We start from the raw sequence: 19,224 nt of genomic DNA on the forward strand, positions 1-19,224 counted from the left end.
TACATGATATAATGTATTCTTCTTCTTGGATTGGAGAAATTAGAAGAAATATGTTGAGTGCCATACCTCATGTGAAACATAAAATATAAGGTATGAAGAAAACTAGAATGAACGTTAGTGAATTGTTATGGGTGTATGGTAAAAAATTGTAGAAGGAGAAACCAAATTGGGTTCCCACTTGGATGTTCTTACCTGCATCTTATGTTTTCTTAAGAATACTCCATATATGCCTGTAAACATTGTCAAGATATTGGTGAAATTAGGAGATACAAGCAGATTTGAAGAATGGCAATCACTGTTGCCCTGAAATGGAATTTCAGGCTGGGAAAGTACAGTGAGTTTTTATTAGGGAATATCATAGGGGTAAGAGTCTGGCTGAGTTAACATTCAGAGTCATAGGAACAGTCATAGTCTAGCTCCTCCCTTGCTATAAATATCTGGCCATTCAAACTGGTGTTTGGCAGGAGGATGTGGTTATGTGGGACTTTCACCAGCAAGATTCAGTTGAAACAACAGCACAAACTAAGCACTTCAGATTTACCAGCTAGAGATCCAATAGGCTGTATTTGGAAACAGAACTTCTAAGAATGTAACTAAACTTTAAAAAGTTTACTGGAGTCCTAGTTAGCAAGTAGTGGTGAGTTCCCACAGAAACTAGCTACGAAGATGGACAAAAGACCTGTTCACAAGAACAAGCCACGTGCCAACACAGCAATCCATAGGCACAAGGAGAATGGCTTTGGACCCAGCTGACACCTTAGATGTCCAGCCTCTGGAAATGTGATCGTGAGAAAATTGATTTCTGTTGCTTTTTAAATAATATCTTTATTGAGCTAATATTGGTTTTTATCATTCGACAGAAGTGTAGGATCTTCTCTTCAGATGTTGTTGCCATAGTGCACCCAAAACCAAAACCCCCATGATCCTCCATTATAGACCCTTGTCTCCCTTCCCAATTTGTTTTCATCCCTCTCCTTCCCCTCCCCCTACCCCTCTGCTTGGTCCTACTCTGCAGACTTCAAGGGTTACCATTTTAGTTTAGCTTTATCTGACCCTTTGTTTTGCTTTACGATAGCACATATTAAGTGACACCATCCAGTATTTGTCTTTTTCCTTATGACAGATTTTACTTAGCATTATCCCCTCCAGCTCCATCCATGTTGTCACAAGTGGCAAAAGTTTATATATTCTTGAATTATTTATTCATACTTTTAATTGAATTAACATTACATTCCTCCCCTTATGGTATCTCCACCCTAATGTACCTGACACCAAACCACCCATAGTCCACCACCAGTCCACTGTTTATCTTTGTCATTACCTGCTCCTGTACTACCTCACAACTCTGGATGTTTCAATTCTATAGTCAGCTTTCAAGAGTTTTTAAGTTTATCTTTATTTGACATTTAGTTTGGTTTCCCTATATCCCACATATTAGTGATACCCTCAGGTGTTTGTCTTTCTTCTTTTGGCTTATTTAACTTTGCATTATTCCTTCCAACTCCATCCATGTTGCTGAGAACGGCACGAGTTTATATTTTTTAATCCTTGAGTAACAGTCCATTGTGTGTGTGTGTGTATACATATATACATATATATACACACATATATACACACATACATATATCTATATCACATCTCCTTGATCTGTTCATCTAATTTTTGGCAGTTAGGCCATTGAAGAGCACAAGGGACTGTGGTGATATTTCATAGGTGAATTGTTGGAGGGAATTTTATGGAGAATACATCTGAAAGGAGAAAGCAAACAAGCATACATTGTACAAAAATGAATAATGATGTTATATATGTATATAACATATATGTTTATAAATATAACACACACATACATATGCTATATAATACATTTCCAGAAAACCCCACCAAAATAATTATTCATGTAGACACCAGAATTAGAATATCTGGGTCATATAGCAGAAAGCAGAAACATCTGTAATCTTTTGAACTCTCCATGTTGTTTTCCATAGGGGTTGGACTAGTCTATATTCCCATCAATGGTGTAGGAGTGTGCCAGCACTTACTATTTCTGGTCTTTTTTATATGGGCCAGTCTCACAGACATGAGATGGTGTTTTATTGTGATTTTGACTTGCATTTCTCTCAAAAAAAAAAAAGAAAAATTTTTTAAGGGCCTGGTGGCCAACCGGCCGGCCTTTTTGGAAAAAGGCCCAATTGGGTCTTCCAAATTTTTTTTTGATTGGATAATTTGTTTTCTTTTTGTTGAGCTGTATGGGTTCTCTGTAGATCTTTGTGGATCTTTGGCAGATGTATGGTGTGCAAATATTTTCCCATTCAGTAGTATCTTCTTGTTTCAGTTACAGTCTCTTCACTGTACTTTTTAGTTTAAGGTGGTGCCAATTGTTTATATCTTACTGTTTTCCTTGTTGCTGGAGACAGCACTGTAAAGATATCTTTGAGGTTTATCTCTTGGAACATTTCTGCCTGTTTTTTTCTATGTATTTTCTGCTTTTAGGCCTTATGTCAAAGTCATTTATTCATTTTTTTTTAAAGATTTATTTATTTATTCATACAGAACTGGGGTACAGGCCAGAGATGCGGAGGGTGAGAGGATTCACCAGAGACAGAGTGGGGAGCAGAACAGGCAGATCGACGGAGTACACTGCTGAGGGGAGCAGCGGGCGGGTCAGGAGAGGTCTGCCACGCCATGTGGTCACCTCCGGGGCAGGCGGGAATCGAACTCATGAGGAAGCGGCTTTAGATTCTCAGTGCTGTGCTTTAACCCGCTGCGCCACCAGGGAGGGCCATTTATTCATTTTTTAAAAGATTTATTTATTTATGCATACACAACTGGGGTACAGGCCAGAGGTGCAGGAGCTGTGAGAGGATTCACCAGAGACAGAGTTGGAAGCAGAACAGGCAGATGGACGAAGTACACTGTCGAGGGGAGCAGTGGTTGAGACAGGAGAGGTCGGCCACGCCATGTGGATCACCTCTGGAGCCAGGGAGCCAACCGGCACTGAAGCTAGCTCGCAGTGCTGTGCTTTAACCTGCTACACCACCAGGGAGGGCCCATTTATTCAATAAATTCATTTATTTGAGTTGATTTTTGTGTCTGGTGTGAGTAGTGGTCTAGTATTATTCTTCTGCACCGGCAGTCCAGTTTTCCCAACACTATTTACTGAAGAGCCTTTCCTTTACTAGTCTATATTTTTTCAATCCTTTGTCACAGATTAGCTGTCCATATGTGGTTTTATTTCTGGATTCTTGATTCTATTCCATTGATCTGTGTGAATATTTTTGTTCCAGTACCAGGCTATTTTAATTATTATGACTTCATAGTATAGTTCAAAGTCTGGGTGTATAATACCATCATTCTCCCCCCACTTTTTGTCAGGAAACCTTTGGATACTTGGGTTCTTTTGTGATTACATATAAATTCCAGTAATTTTCTTTCACTTATTTGGGAAATATCATTGAAATTTTATTGTACTGAATCTGCAAATAGTTGTCGGTAGGATGACCATTTTAACAACATTGATTTTTCCAGTCCATGAGCAATGAAATATCCTTCCACTTCTTTGCCTTTCTCTATTTCCTTTAACAATGTCTTATACATTTCCTTGTATAGCTTCCTTCACCTCCCTTGTTAAGTTATTCCTAGGTATTTAATATCTTTTGGTATGATTGACTTTCTTAATTGCTTCCCCTTCTAGCTCACTGTTTGCTTATAAGAATGCAATTGATATTTGTGTATTGATTTTGTAACCTACCACATTACTGAATTGGCTTATTGTTTAATTAGTTTTTACATGGAGTCTTTAGAACTCTCTATGTATATTATCATGTTGTCTGCAAGTAATGATACCTTTGCTTCTTTTTCAATTTGGATGCTTATATAGCTTTCCCTTACCTAATTGCTAGAACTTCCAATACTATTTTGAAGGGTATGGTGAGAGTGTATATCCTTGTCTTATACAGAATCATAGTGGAAAAGCTTTCTGTTTTTCACCATTGAGAAGCCTGCTGTAGGTATATTGTATATGGCTTTTATCATACTAAGACATATTCCATTTATCCCAGTTGCTGAAGGGTTTTCATCATAAATGGATATTGAATTTTATCAAATGATCTCAGCATCTATTAATATGATCATATAGTTTTTAATCTTTCTTTTTGTTGATGCAGTGATTTATGTTAATTGATTTTAAGGTGTTGAACTATCCTATGTCTTTAGTATAAATTCTGCTTCGTCATGAAATATAATCCTTTAAATGTATTATTGGATTCAATTTTATAAGATTTTAAAAATATTTATTATTTAAAACAATTTTATTACTGTATTTTTAAAACATCGTTTTTCATTTTTGTACAATGTGTGCTTTTTTCATCTCAGTGTAGTCCCAATGAAGTTCCTACCACCAGTTCACCCGTGTACCATCATCATACAATAAGATTTATTGAGGATTTTTGCATCTGTGTTCATTAGGGAGATTGGTCTGTAATTTCTTTTACAATTGTTGACTTTGGTTTTGGTATTAAAGTAATTTTGGCCTCATAAAATGTGTTTGTGAGTATTCGTTCTCACAATATTTTAAACAATTTGAGCAGCATAGATATTAGTTCATCTTTTGAAAGTTTGGTAAGATTTACTGATGAAATCTTGTCCTAGACTTATTTTTGGGAAAGTTTGGATTATGTTTCAATTTCCTTGCTTGTTACTGGTTTATGTTCTCTATTTCTTCCCTATTCAGCCGATATTTATATAATTCTAAGACTTTGTCCATCTTATGCTGTTGAACTTGTTTGCATATAAATGTCTTTAATAATCTTTTATTATCTGCTTAATTTAAAGTGTCTGCTGTCGTTGCTCCTCTTTCATTTTTGATCCTTTTTATTTGAATTTCCCCCCCTTTTTTTGTGAGCCTATCTCTTTTGTTTATTTGTTTAAAGAACTAGCTTTTTATTTCATTGATCTTTTGACCATCTTTTTAAACTCTATTCCATGCATTTCTGATCTAGTTCTATTCCTTTCTTCTACTGTTTTTTTTTTGTTATTATTATTTTTTTTTAACTTTGTTAGGGTGAGAGAGAAGGGTGTATCTTTGGATTTTTTCTTGTTTTCTGTTTTTCTATATACTTGTCTTTTGGTATTGCTTTTGCTGTGTGTCATCTGTTCTGGAAGGTTGTCTCCTCATTATCATTTGCCTCAAGTAATTTTTTTATTTCTTCTTAGATTTCTAAATACTCAGTGCTTTTCTGTAGTGTGCTGTTCAGGATTCACATATTAGAAAATTTCCTTGGTTTCTTTTTGAGGTTGATTTTATTTTGATGTCTTTAATGGTCAGAGAAGATACTTGGGCTGATTTTAATATTAAGAAATTTGATGATACATATCTTGTGACCAGTGTGTGGTCCATTCTGGAGAATGATCCATGTGTACTTGAGAAACATATGTATTGGGCTTTTGGGGGTATACTGCCCTATAAATGTCTATTTCACTCACATGGCCAGTTCTTTGTCTAGGGCAATTTTGTTCTTATTTTTTTTTAATCTCATTGATCTGTCCATTGATGAGAGTAGGGAAGTCTCAAACCACATCTGCATTATATTCAATATCTTTTATTCAGATTTGATAGTAAATGCTAGTGTTTTTTGGTGCCCCTTAATTTGATGAGTAAATATAGTGAAGTTTTAAATCCTCCTGGTGTATTGTTCCCTTAACAATTATATAGTGCTCATCTCTTGTCTCCTGTTACCTTTTTTAGCGAAGTCTATTTTATTTGATACAAGTATGGCTGTCCCTGCCTTCCCTTGGGTGCCATTTGCTTGTAGGATTTTCTAAGCCACCCTTTACTGAAAGTCTATATTTACCCTTGGAACTTAAGAGTATGGCTCCTGGAGGCAACAGAAGTTTAGTTTTTTGTTTCCCCATCGAACTAGATACTCATTTTTTAAAAAGATTTATTTATTTATGCTTACAGAACTGGGGTACAGGCCAGAGGTGCAGGGGCATTGAGAGGATTCACCAGAGACAGAGTGGGAAGCAGCACAGGGAGATCGATTAAGTACACTGCTGAGGGGAGCAGCGGGTGAGACAGGAGAGGTCTGCCACGCCATGTGGGTCAGCTCCCTGGCCGGCCAGGGATCAAACTCGTCCTTCGGTGGCTTTGGAGAGCTTCATAATGCGGTGCTTTAACCCATTACACCACCAGGGAGAGCCCAATACTCATTTTTAAAAAAGATTTACTGATGCATACAGAACTGGGGTACAGGCCAGAGGTGTGGTGGGTGAGAGGAGTCACCAGAGACAGGATGGGGATCCGAACAGGAAGTACACTGCCGAGGGGAGCAGTAGGCGGGTCAGGAGAGTTCTGCCACGCCATGTGGACCACCTCCCTGTCGGGGGATTGAACTTGTGCTGCAGTGGCTGAGGACAGCTTCAAGTGCTGTGCTTTAACCCACTGCACCAACAGGGAGGGCCCGATACTCATGTTTTATTATTGGTGAGTTCAGTCAACTAACATTTGTTCAGTCAACTAACATTTAGAGTGATTATTGATATATGAAAGTCTTCTTTTCTGCTTTATACATAGTTTTGTGGTTCTATTTAATCCCTTCCTCAGTTCTTTATGTTCATTTCACAACTTGGTTTAAATACTAAAGCTCTCTTTAATATTTCTTGGAGTGTGTATCTAGTGGTTGAAAACTCCCTGAGATTATGTCTGAAACGACTTTTATTTCTTACTCACATGTGAGGGAGTTGTTGCAGGATAGAGTATTCTTGCCAGAAATTTTCATCAAGTATTTTGAATATTTCACTCCATTCTCTTAATGTCCATAGTATTTCTTCAGAGAAATCTGATGTTAGTCTAATCAGGGTTCCTTTATAAGATATAGACTTCTTCTTTCTCATTAATTTCATTTTTTTTCTTAGTTTGGACTCCTAGAAGTTTCACTACTGTCTTGGAGGTCTCCTTTTCTTTAAGTAGCTTGATGTTCTTCTAGTTTCTTGTAATTACTTCTTCAAGGTTGGGAAGTTTTATTCCATGATTTCTTTAAATAGTTTTTCAGTTTCCTTCTCTTTCTAGGATACCTATGATTCTTTGTCATAAATTTTCATCTCCCTCACTGCTCTTTTGGCATCCTGAACTCCATCATTTTCTTAAAGTTTCAATTTTGATCTTCTGGTCATTGATTGTGTGTCTCATAGCATTGATTTTTTTTTTTTGAGCTTTCCTGCACATCTCTAAACTTTTTCTGAGTCTTCTTTAAATTTCTCCAAATTATGTGACTCTTTTAATTTTAGTAATTTAAATTACTGATAATTATAGTAACTTTTAACTCTGTGTTTGAAAGGAAGAAAGATCTTTCAAGTCTTTGTGGTTTGGTTCTGGATATTTGTTTTCTCTCTGCTTTATTTCCCCTGAGGACAACCTTGGACATTTGTATTTTTCTTTCTCCCCATTATTTGCTTTCAGGTTTGCTCTGCTATAGTTGGGATTTCTATTGCACACTGTTCTGGGTGTTTACTGGGTGATAGGCACAGCAGTTGTTTCCTTGTGGAGGTCTTGGGTTCTGGGATATCCCTCAAAGCTCTTGTGGGGTGGAGTTCCCACTAATTTTCTGAAGCCAAGATTTTTTTTAACTAATATAATAGTTTATTTTTACATCATTTTGTGCATTTTTCCATCTCAGTTGTAATCCCCTTCGGCTTCCCATCCCAAACCACCCATGTGCCATCACCAAAGTCCAGTGCATTTCCCTCCCCCCACTGTTTTTGATCCCATTCCCCACTCCACCCCCATAAATTGTCTCTGGTATATAACTGTTCATTATTATTATTATTATTATTATTATTGTTATCATTATCATTATCATTATCATTATCATTATCATTATTATCACTATTTTCTCTTCTGGTCCGTTATACTCCTGCTAGAGCAAAACCATCTGGTATTTTTGCTTTTCTTTATGGCTTATCTCACTAAACATGATCTTTTCCATTTCCATCCATGTTGCTGCAAAGGACATGTGTTTCTTCTTTTTGGTTTCTGAGTAATATTCCATTGTGTATATGTACCACATCTTTTTGATCCAGCCATCCATTTTTGGGCATTTGGGCTGTTTCCATGTCTTTCCAATTGTAAATAAAGCAGCAATAAACATGGGGGTGCAAATATCTTTTTGAATCAGTGTTTTTGTGTCTTTTGGGTAGATACCTAGGAGTGGGATTGCTGGGTCATAGGGAAGCTCAATGTTTAGCAGCTTGAGAACCCCCAAGCAGTTTTCCATAGTGGTTGTACTCATTTGCATTCCCACCAGCAGTGCAGGAGAGTTCCTTTTTCACTCCCACCAGCAGTGCAGGAGAGTTCCTTTTTCTCCACATCCTCGCCAACATTTGTTGCTAGTTGTTTGAAAATGTGCCATTCTCACCGGGGTGAGGTGGTATCTCACTGTGGTTTTAATTTGCATTTCCCTTATTACAAGGGATGTTGAACATTTTCTCATATGCTTGTTGGCCATCTGCATTTCATCCTTGGAGAAGTGTCTTTGCAGCTCAGCTGCCCATTTTTTGATGGGGTTGTTTATTTTTGTTGAATTTTATCAGCTCTTTGTACATCTTTGTGATCAATCCTTTATCACTATGAAGCCAAGATTTTTTACGATCTTTCCCACCCAATTCACATCCCTAAATCTCTATTTATTTATTTATTTTACCTTATCATGGCAAATTTGAACTCTATCCGATAGGAATATTACATCTTTCATATCTTTGTGGTTGGGTTCCAGAGAATTATTCCTTCCTTCTGATGTCATCTTCCCTTGATGGCTCAAATTGCCATGGATAATTTCTTTTCCTGCCCATTTTGCTGTTTGAGATGTTCTCCCTAGTTCTGTACTTTTTGAGTAGCAAGTTGGTAACTACAGGGTAAGTCCAGAAAGCATGCTACAGTGGGTTGGATTCCAATTCTGACACCTCACACTGGCCACAGGCAACCATGATGACTTTGTTCATAAACTGGGTGCACTGATTACTGATTAAAATACTCAAGGTATAGGCCAAAGTTCACAGATCTGTGAGGATTGAGTTTGAACTCAAGCCTTCCAAAATCTGTGGTCTAGGAGTTCCCTAATGACAAAGCTAAGAGAAATATGCTGCAGTTGCTGTACTCTCTCAGTGCCCAGGGGAGCAAGCACAAGAAATCACACCAGTTCCAGGCATATTCTTCTGCTGACTGCAATGTGGGCATGACAGTCCCACTGGGCAGACTGAGTTCTTATTGCCACTCAGTTTCTTTCTATGCACACTGAGCATGGGCCAGTGGTCATACAGGAGGAAGATGGATGCCTTCACTGGCCTCCCCTGGTTGGCCCCAGAGATTGTGTACAGGAAAAACAAGTGGTTCTCTCCACAACTGGCCATCTGGCTCTCCTGCTGAACAGTTGAACATCTTATGTTTGCAGAGAAGTATGTATTCTCCTTCCCAACAAGGACCTAGGATCTACGGAGAGCCCAGGATACTCGATGTGGGGTAGTGTGAGTATTCTTTCTGGTGAACTGGGACAATTCCTGACTTATTTTTTCTTATGGTTCCTATCTCACATCCTTGCTAAGACATCAGTCCTCACATCCCCTGTTCTATTCCTATGTGGCTACTCTTTCTAGATGTCTATCTTCCACGTCCCCAAAGGAAGTAGTGATTCAGGGATCCTGTCCATCTGCCATCTTCCTCCTGAGACATAGATTATTGGTAGTTCTCTAAGTAGTGTCTTATAATCTTCTCACCTTGAAAGTTGAAAAATCATGCTGTTGATGGATTCCCTCCATAATATCCCTGACAAGTGTTATCTAGTCCAGAATGTGTTTAAAGTGACAAAAACCCACTACTGGGTTCAGTATTAAATAACCACTGCTGCTCAAAGTACCTTCATTCATATTTTAAGAAGAGTAGAATCTAAGTATTTTATGAGTGTGTACCAATTTTCCAAAGCCACGGTAATTATTTTGAGCATGCCGAAGTTTGTTCTTGGTGCTTCTTTACTGCTTAACTTCCATTTTAATAGCATTCTGCTTATATGTTAATAGCAAAAAACAACCATATTTAAGGCATCCAATATTTTAACTGTACTAGTTGAACTCTTATTACAGGTGCAGAGTGTTGTTGTGACCAGGTAGTGGGAGGAGAAGGTAGCAGAATGGTTATAAGGAGGAAATTAGACATAGTGCAAAGTTCTTGGCACCAAAGATCATTTCCCAAGCTAGGTATGGTTAGTGACAGGCCTTAGCCTTCCTAAAAATGGGTAAAACCACATTTTCCAATAATCCTCTAAATTTACCTAGTGGCTTACCACAAAATGCAAAGTATTTATTTCCTGTTTTTAGTTTTTGTTAGGATGACAATGCCACTCTGTGGTTGGCTTGCAGATTGTCAGTGAATTATGGCCTCCAAATGCCAATCTCTCTTGGGTCCACTAATCACAACTACTGCCTAGTAGATAAACTAGATTTTTAAATGTTTCATTAAGTATGGAGGGTTTGGGCTGATGATACCCAATCTAAAGAGTATGTAAAACCATTAGTTTCTCACTACAGGGACCTCAAAGCTCTCTAAGTTTCCTTGAAATGTCCAAAAGTGTTATTTGCATTTGATGGAAGGGGGGAAATTACCATGTTCCTACTTGTGACCTTCAAATGTCTAATAGACTGTTTTAGAGGGAGTATCTCACCCTGCCTTTCTTCACCCGAATTGTTGTCCCTTCCCCCTCCAAATAATAACTGCTTCTTAAATTCAGAAATCATTTGTATGTTATAACCTTCTTCCTCAATATGAAGCATTTTCAGATATTATGTTAAATCTCTCTAATTTGATTAGTAAGAGTATCTTATATCACCATTTGTAAGAACAATAAAGTCTACATGAGCAGAGTAGTGGGTATAGTTTAAGTTTTTCTTAATGACTCAAGACTAGCATTACAAACATGAATCACTGTATGATGCTATTGTACTCTCAAGTACAATTAACATGTGTACGTAAATTAGCTTCTAAGCTAACTGATTTCAGATTACTATACTTAAATATTTTTTTCCCTTTTAATATCCTTCTTACTGTAAACTATTCCTTCTTGTTGATGTTAGCATGTCTGATCCTAGGTAAAATGACTGCTTTTTGCGTTTTAACAAATTAAATATATTACTTTGCTCCATAATGGGCTAATTATTTATCTGATTAACTAAGTGAGCTAAAAAGTTAAGGAATAAATATAGTTAAATACCTTTTATGAATCTCCCAACCTTCAATGAACTCCTCTCCAAGCTATGTCCTCAGCCCGTACAACTTCTGAAAATGATAAGTTAAGAAGGACCATTACCCTAAATTTACTTTAAATTTTGCTATGCAGGATTATAGGCAGGAATATTCCAGTGATGGAATCTAGAATTTGGTAAACAAATCAATACTTACCTAATTTACAACCTTATAAATTTCAGTGAAACCTCTTTCACTTCTGTCTTTCTGAATAAGGTACATCTTTTTAGTTTATTTTTATGATGTCATACATGATACAATCTTTATATAATATCTTTTGTTACTGGTACTTTTTGTTGACCTTCTTCCTTTCCCATGCTGTTTATTTTTTTCTTTTCTAGCATCATTATTTCATTCCTTAAGCACAGTGATAAATCATCCAGACAAAGCCTCTTTATATTGGACACCACAAAAAATATCAGTGTCCTTCACTTGTAACATAGATGACACCTTGCATTGATATTTATTATTGTATCAGCAATAGCAGTCAATATTGAGTAACAAGAGACAGGAAGAAGGAAGAACAAAAGTTTTTCTGGGCACTGATAATTTCAAATAGCCTACTTAAATTTTCAGATGATGTGCTCCAATTTTTGGTTTGAAAAACATGGTCACCACAAGTAGAAGGCATACATTAAAAATAATCATACAGTAAATAATTATGTTGACAGAATTCAGTGTTAGAGGGAAAAAAACGAACTTAAATAAGGGCTAGAAGGGTTCAAAGAAAGTATAGACCAGTATGGCCTAGACCTCTAGTGGTCACTAGAGTGTTTTCACAGAGGAGATAGTACTAAAAGATGCATCATTTCTGGATACAATTGAGATGGAAATAGGAATGAAGGCCATCATCTGAGCATTTAAAAAAAAAGATTTATTTAGTTATTTATTAATGGAAGAACTGGGGTATAGGTCAGAGGTGCTAGTGTAAGAGGATTTACCAGAGACAAAGTGGGGCACAGAAAAGGTGGATTTACTAAAATACACTGCTGAGGGAAGCAGCGGGCCAGGAGGGAAGCAGCGGGCCAGACAGGCGAGGTCTGCTTGGGCATGTGTGTCAGCAACCTGGTCAGGGATTGAACTCATGCTGCAGAGGTGGTAGTATGATGTTGCTGAGACTTAACAACTAGGTACCCAGGGACGCTCTCATCTGAGCATAATTAAGGATTTATGTATATTACTGTCAAATCCTGCTCCATAGCATCTTACTATGCCAGCCAATTCCTTGGCATCCACACTAAGTCCTGAGGTGAAGTTGCCAAAGATTTTACTCAGTCACTCTGAAGTTTTCCTTTTGGCTCTACATTCCATCTTGCCAGCTCACTTCTTGGCCTTATCTTACCAGGCTCAGTTTCATTGGTCAATCAGAATTTGATCAAATCAGTTCAGTTGTCTAGAAGGACCAGAAATGTTCCTGTCTGAGAGGGTAAATAATTTCACTGTTTTGATATGACCTGAGCAGTCAAAGGTTAGACTAAGTCAACTTTTTTTCCCTTCATCTACAAATTGGCATGGGGTGGCTACATAGGTGTACCCATAACAGACAATGTTGATATGTACCAAGATGTAGACCATGTCAACTTGTGAATAAAAAGAAATAAATTTGGACAAAGGCTAAATATATAGAATCAAACAATTATGCCATATGTAGACATAAGTCTGTTAGCAGGGGAAGTGAGTAGGGAGAGGCAAGAAAGTTTCATGTTTAGACTGACTGGTTTGGTAGAAACTATTATTTTTTTGTTTTGTTTTTGAGTAGCCTAAGGAAAACTTGGAGGAGTTATAATATTAAAAGACCACTAGGAAAGAGCTGGGTTAGCTAGGAAAAGAAGGCAATGGAGTTTGAGCTAAACTTTGTGAACAGGAATAAGAAAATTTGGATAGGGTTTTAAGAGTATCTGATAAACAAGATTCCCTTTATTTTAACTTCTTGGTTTATTTATTCCTTGTACCTCTTAAAATGAGCAAGTCCAAGCCATTATCTAAAATCCAGGTACCCACGAGAGCTATGAAAACAAGATTGTACTGTTATTTCTAAATTATGGTTTATAGCTAGACATACAAACAAACAGGTAGAACTGTTAAAGAAAATATTACAGTAGAGGATAGCATATGAATGGCCATTTAGAATCTTGAAGGTTTCCTAAATATTTCAGGTATGTTGCTAGTTGCATATATGTTACAGGCATTGTGAACAATTTCTAGGAATGACTTATAAACATTATACACATTGCCTAGGAATTGTTTACAATTCCTGATTTAACATTCTGCCTGTAACATAAATACCAGTTAAAATACAAAGAAATTGATCATACATTGGCATCAAATCAGAAGGCAGTATTTCAGCAGGCCTGTCAAATCACCAGAAGATTCATTTTCATATTGAAAATGTAACACAGCATAAGTAATTACCAAAAACTATACTGACCTATATACACAAGAGTATGCATAAATTGGCAAAAAACTTTGATTCAGTGCTGAGAAAGTAAATGAATTCACAGCTTTTTACTGAGCTGTACAGCTATAAATATATATAATATACAGTTATATAAATATATAATGGATACATATATAAATCTATAATGGGTACATGTAGAACATTTTAGAACTTGCATATCCAAATGTGTTCTGTACTTTTCAAAGTAGTCCCCTTGAGAATATACTTATTCTGATGTTGCTGCTATTGCTCAATATTTTTGAAATGCTGCTTTTTGATCTGCCTTCAAAGCCAGTTTATGAACTATACAATTAGAATTAACATTGCTTTCTTATATTTCAAATGGTAACATGTATGATATATGTTAGCAGTACAACATTTTAACTATATAATTTATACAAACCACGTTAATTTGGTAAATAAAAAAATATAGTCAAATTATTATTAAAGTTTTTCCCCAAACCATCCTCTGTCTTTTTCTCAGGCTAGAACCAAAAACATCTCCTCCCTTTCCACCCAACCCTCCCCCTGAAAGAATGTCCAGTTGGAGAGTATTTACCAGGTTCAAAAGTTAGACCGACTGCATCCCAAATAAGTTTCTTTGTACACTACACTCGGCCAAACCAGGCAGCTGGACTGTAAGTTTCATGATAACAGGGACTTAATCTTGTTGTTGCTATATTCCCCAGTGCTCAAAACAGTATCTATCATGTTATAATTATTCAATATATATTTATTGACGAAGGAATGGATAGATGAATTAATGAAATTCCTTTACAAATCATATAGATCAACAAACTTAGATGGACAAATGTGAAATACCAAGGTGATGGCTATATTGTGTAAAGTAAGGCCATGCTTTCATCTGACAATGAATCCAAAAAACATTTTTTGGCAGTGGTTAATAAAAACCTTCGTGGTGGCTACTGTCTGTCTCTGAAACTATATAATTTACACAAACCATGTTAATTTGGTAAATAAAAAATATAGTCAAATTATTATTAAAGTTTTTCCCCAAACCATCCTGTCTTTTTCTCAGGCTAGAACCAAAAACATCTCCTCCCTTTCCACCCAACCCTCCCCCCGAAAGAATGTCCATTCATTAGCTCGTTGTACCTTCAGAGACCGTATCATGCTTCTTTTGTACCAACTTGCTCATAATATGTTCCATTCACAGATTAGCCTCTGGTACAGGCAGCATGGCTTGCAGAAAAGTGCCATAGGGGTTTTATTTTCAAAAGCAGGTACTGAACTCTAAAACGTTTGAAGTGCATAGGGATAGCCCACATAGTAAGCTAATGAAGAATAGAATGACATGGGTTTGAGATAAGAAAAATACAACACCAGGACCCTACACTACTCTGGTATTTACCCTGTTTGAAACTAGAATTGCTTTTCTGCAATCTTACTTCTTATGGTTGTAATAAAAGAGAAGTACTTCTGGTAGCAATACTAAGAACAATATTATCTAGCATTTTTGAGTGCTTAACACATTATACCCTATGCAAAGTCATTATAAGTGATATCTTTTAGTTCCCTTTACACATTTATCAAGTAAGCAATGTTATGTTACAGGTGAGGAACTCAGGCTCTGAGAAGTTAAATTACTTAGCTAGCAAAGGATCTGAGTCCTTGCCTGCCTAAATCTGAGGCTCAGGCACTGACGTACAACAGAATGTTGTCTCTACAACATTATCTTCTGTTATCTAACCTATCCTTCTGGTCCACAATAAAGCTGTGATAAAAATCTGAAGAGTCACCATAGTTCAACCTTGAAGTGATTTGGTTCTACTTATAGCTTTCAGTAATGATGACTGCAAAGCAACACAATCTTAGAAACAGAACATCTGTTTTCAGACCTTGAGTATGTTTTTCTGGAATATCACTTAGAAATGTTTTTTTGAACAGTTGTTCAAACAAGTAGAGATCTGTACACCCTCTGATGCCTTTCTCAACTGGTTATGTGCCAAGTATGACATGATCCTTCTGCATGTGGTTTGAGTTAGGTGAAGTATTGTACATGCCTGAGACATTGGGCAAGCCCGCCAGTGCTTGCCTCCAGACAATCAGACCTGTTAAGGAAATGGTAACCCTGGGGGAACTGGGGTGGAACCACTGATTAGGTGAGTCACCCAGAACCCCCACTGAGGAAGCAGCATTTGTCTGACGGCTAGGACATTTGTGTTGTACCTTTTCCTTTGCTGTCTGCCTGGATATTTGCTAGTCTTTAGGACAGTTTTCAGAAGCACCCAATGGATTTCTCATGCCTTGTGCCTGATGATTTTCAGAAGTTTTGAGCCTAAACAAATCTGAGAGCTGCTATGGCTTTACTTTCCTGTGACATGAAATCTAGTGGTGCCATGAATTCATTGAGAAACTGCTTAGTTAATGTCATTGGCATGTATGTTAGAGTTTACATAACTGAAAGATACTACATCTCCAGACTGTTACATGGCTTTGTTGAGACAGAAATATTCTCTGTGGCTGGATTGAACATCTCTCCTGAAGTGGCCATATAGCCATGTCTGTGTGAATGATGAAAACATGATTGTGGAAAGTGGTCATTGGTGGTAATGAAGGAAGAAATGCTAGAACCTATGAGTAATCCCTGAATTCCTCACATTTGTGAGATGGATCAGAAGAAGCTAGCGGGCAAAAGGAAATAGAAAATTATTTTCTAATGTAGTTATATGGAAAGAGGCAAAGCAGATCAAATCTTATGTTATAGCTACAAGTGTCACATCTGCTTTAACATGAACAAGAAGAGATACTACTATAAAATAGGAGTGCTTTAAAGTTCGACACAAACCGAACTACAAAAGTATCTTTTTGCAAACTGCTGCTATTTTTTTAAGGTTTTATGTATTTATGCATACAGAAATGGGGTATAAGCCAGAAGTGGAAGGGTGGCGAGATGATTCACCAGAAATAGAGTGGGGAACTAAACAGGCAGATCATCAAATTACACTGCTGAGGGGAGCAGAAGGTGGGACATGAGTGGTCTGCTGTGCCATGTGGGTCACCTCTGGAGCCAGGGATTGAACTCACACTGAAGCAGCCATGGCTTGGCTTGGCTTTGCAGTGCAGCACTCCAACCCGCTGCGCCACCAGAGAGCGCCCCACTGATGTTATTCTTTTATCTCTTTGCAAAGTGAATTTGTACCTCCAATAACTGAGAAATCACCTCCCTGTATATTTGGTCTAACACTATTTCTGGGAAAATAAACTAAGCTAAAGGTTTCTATAGATTTTTATTGATTGCAGTTGATAAAGTTTAGAGGGAATGGACCAGATAGAAGTTATCACAATATCTGAGATGAGAAGTTACACGGACCTGAATGAGATGGTGGCAGTTAGTATGGAAATGAGCTGATGCTTGTGGGATAGATTATAAAGAAATATTCTTATGATATGGCAACTGAATATAGCAGAACAATAGAGCCAGAGATATTGCTGGTTATTATTCAGGAGGAAAGAAAAAGGTCTTGAGGGAAGATAAATTTGAAGTATCATATTGAAAAGCAGAAAAATTTGAAATTCTTATCCTGCACTCAGGACAGGTTTGGACCAGAGACAAAAATTCAGGCAGGTATCACCTACCGGCTTCTTTATCTGAGGCCAAAACTTCTTGTTCCCTGTTCCCACAAGCAGAAGCCATATTAAAAGTCTGCTGCTTCTGCTATCCCTCTACTTCCCCAGGCTCTTCAAAGTTCTAATTCTCTCCAGAATCTTACAGTAGAGAAACCTAGTTGGCCCTTTTGTCTATTCATTATAAACTTCAACTTTTAGGAATGGTCTTTTTATTCCCAAACACATGTAAGTGATCCAAGCAGATTACATTTATACAAAATTTCAAGTACTTTGAAAATTATACCAATGAAAAAATTGTTATGCATGAGAAAAAGCTAGAAAGCAAAGCTCAGGTGAATGCAGTAGAGTTAAGGTGACCATATTTTCTAGCAAAAATTGGGCATTTATTTCTGATGAAAAAAAAAATGTTTTGATGTTCTGAAGTCCTTTCTGGTTGAGTGAGGTAACTTAGGAGATGTGATTGAAATGGTGAAATGTTGCATTTACCCAGACATTTGGATTATTCTTAGAGACAATAATATATTATCCTGAGGGATATGAGAAATAATAACATGGAGCACTATGTATACTTTATAATGCATGTTTCAAGTTTTTGTACTCTAAAATTATTTTTTATTATTTTAAGGTTAAATAACTTTCAGCTTAGGATGCCTAATAGTATTGGTATCTGATTCCCCTAAAGGACTTCGAAGGCCCCAATATACAGAAGGTCACTGTGAGAAGGCATACAGAAGGTCACTGTGAGAAGGCACTCTGAAAATTAATTTATCCAATTCCCCTTTTAGGGAAAAAGAGGAATGTAGAATATTTTTCTATTTTAGTTTATATATTTTCTCTGTGTATCATATATAAGTGAAACTAGTGTTTGTCTTTTTCTGTCTGTTTAATTTTATTAAGCATAATTCCCTCTAGTTCAATGAATGTTGTTGCAAATGGCAGGGTTTCATCTTTGTCTACAGCTAAATAGTATTCCATCATATATTTATACCAACTCTTCTTTTTTAGCCATTCATCAGTCAGTGAGCACTTAGGGTGCTTTCACTTCTTGACCACTGTAAATAATTCTGCAATACTACTTTCCATAATGTATACATCAATTTCCATTCCCATCAGTAGTGTTTAAGGGCTTCCTTCTATCCACATCCTCTCCAACACTTGTCACATCATGCCTTTTGAGTAATAGCCATTCTCACAGGTGTGATGTGATATTGCGTTATTGTTTTGATTTTCCTTTCTGTAATAAGAAGAAATGATGGGCTAACCTTTTAACAAAGTGTGGTGCAAATTCTCCTGTCTGGACCAGAGCTGAGGCCTGAGCTTCTGGCCAATTGTCTGCAGCATGAGCAGGTTGGTGTTCCCCGCAGGAGTGATGTTTCGAGGGCCCATAGCTCAGGACCGAGGTCACCGCAGTGGCCACGCCCCCTGGTTCCATGGACCTGGAGAGGCAGTGGTGGCAGGAGTAACTGGCTACTGATATTCATCAAGTGCTTTGGTACAAGGAGCTGAAGTTTCCCTCCTACAAAGGCCAGTGCCCTCAAATAAGTGTCAGAAGACAATTTGTTAGTTTTTTAATAAGTCATTGATCGGCATTTCTGTGTTTGCTTTGATCTGTCTTTGAATTGTGTTATCATGCCAAATTTGAACTCTGATAGTAAGAAAATAATCTTTCATGTCTTTAGATTTTGGAAAGTTGTTTCACCTCAATGGTAACATATTCCTTTGAAGACTCAAGGTGCAATTTGTTGTATTTTTCCATCTGCCCATTGCATTATTTTCTAAAGATTTATTTGTGCATACAGAACTGGGGTACAGGCCAGAGGCTCAGGGGCAGCGAGAGGCTTCACCAGAGACAGAGTGGGGAACAGAACAGGAAGATCGTCAAATTACACTGCTGAGGGGAGCAGAAGGTGGG

General features: G+C 37.3%; 1 long non-coding RNA gene across 1 annotated transcript in view; it reads right to left on the reverse strand.

Moving 5' to 3' along the window:
• Positions 1–1,638: 1,638 nt before the first annotated feature.
• The window catches only part of LOC105853864, a 65,204-nt gene continuing 47,618 nt past the window's right edge, over positions 1,639–19,224 (reverse strand). Inside the window, exons 2-3 of the long non-coding RNA XR_001145623.1 lie at positions 11,253–11,317; positions 1,639–1,748 (exon numbers count right to left, since the gene is read on the reverse strand). This is a non-coding gene — a long non-coding RNA (uncharacterized LOC105853864). The remainder of the gene's footprint in view (positions 1,749–11,252; positions 11,318–19,224) is intronic.

The sequence above is a fragment of the Condylura cristata genome, unplaced genomic scaffold (genome assembly GCF_000260355.1).
Source record: "Condylura cristata isolate star-nosed mole 26May11 unplaced genomic scaffold, ConCri1.0 scaffold00019, whole genome shotgun sequence".
NCBI lineage: Eukaryota > Metazoa > Chordata > Mammalia > Eulipotyphla > Talpidae > Condylura > Condylura cristata.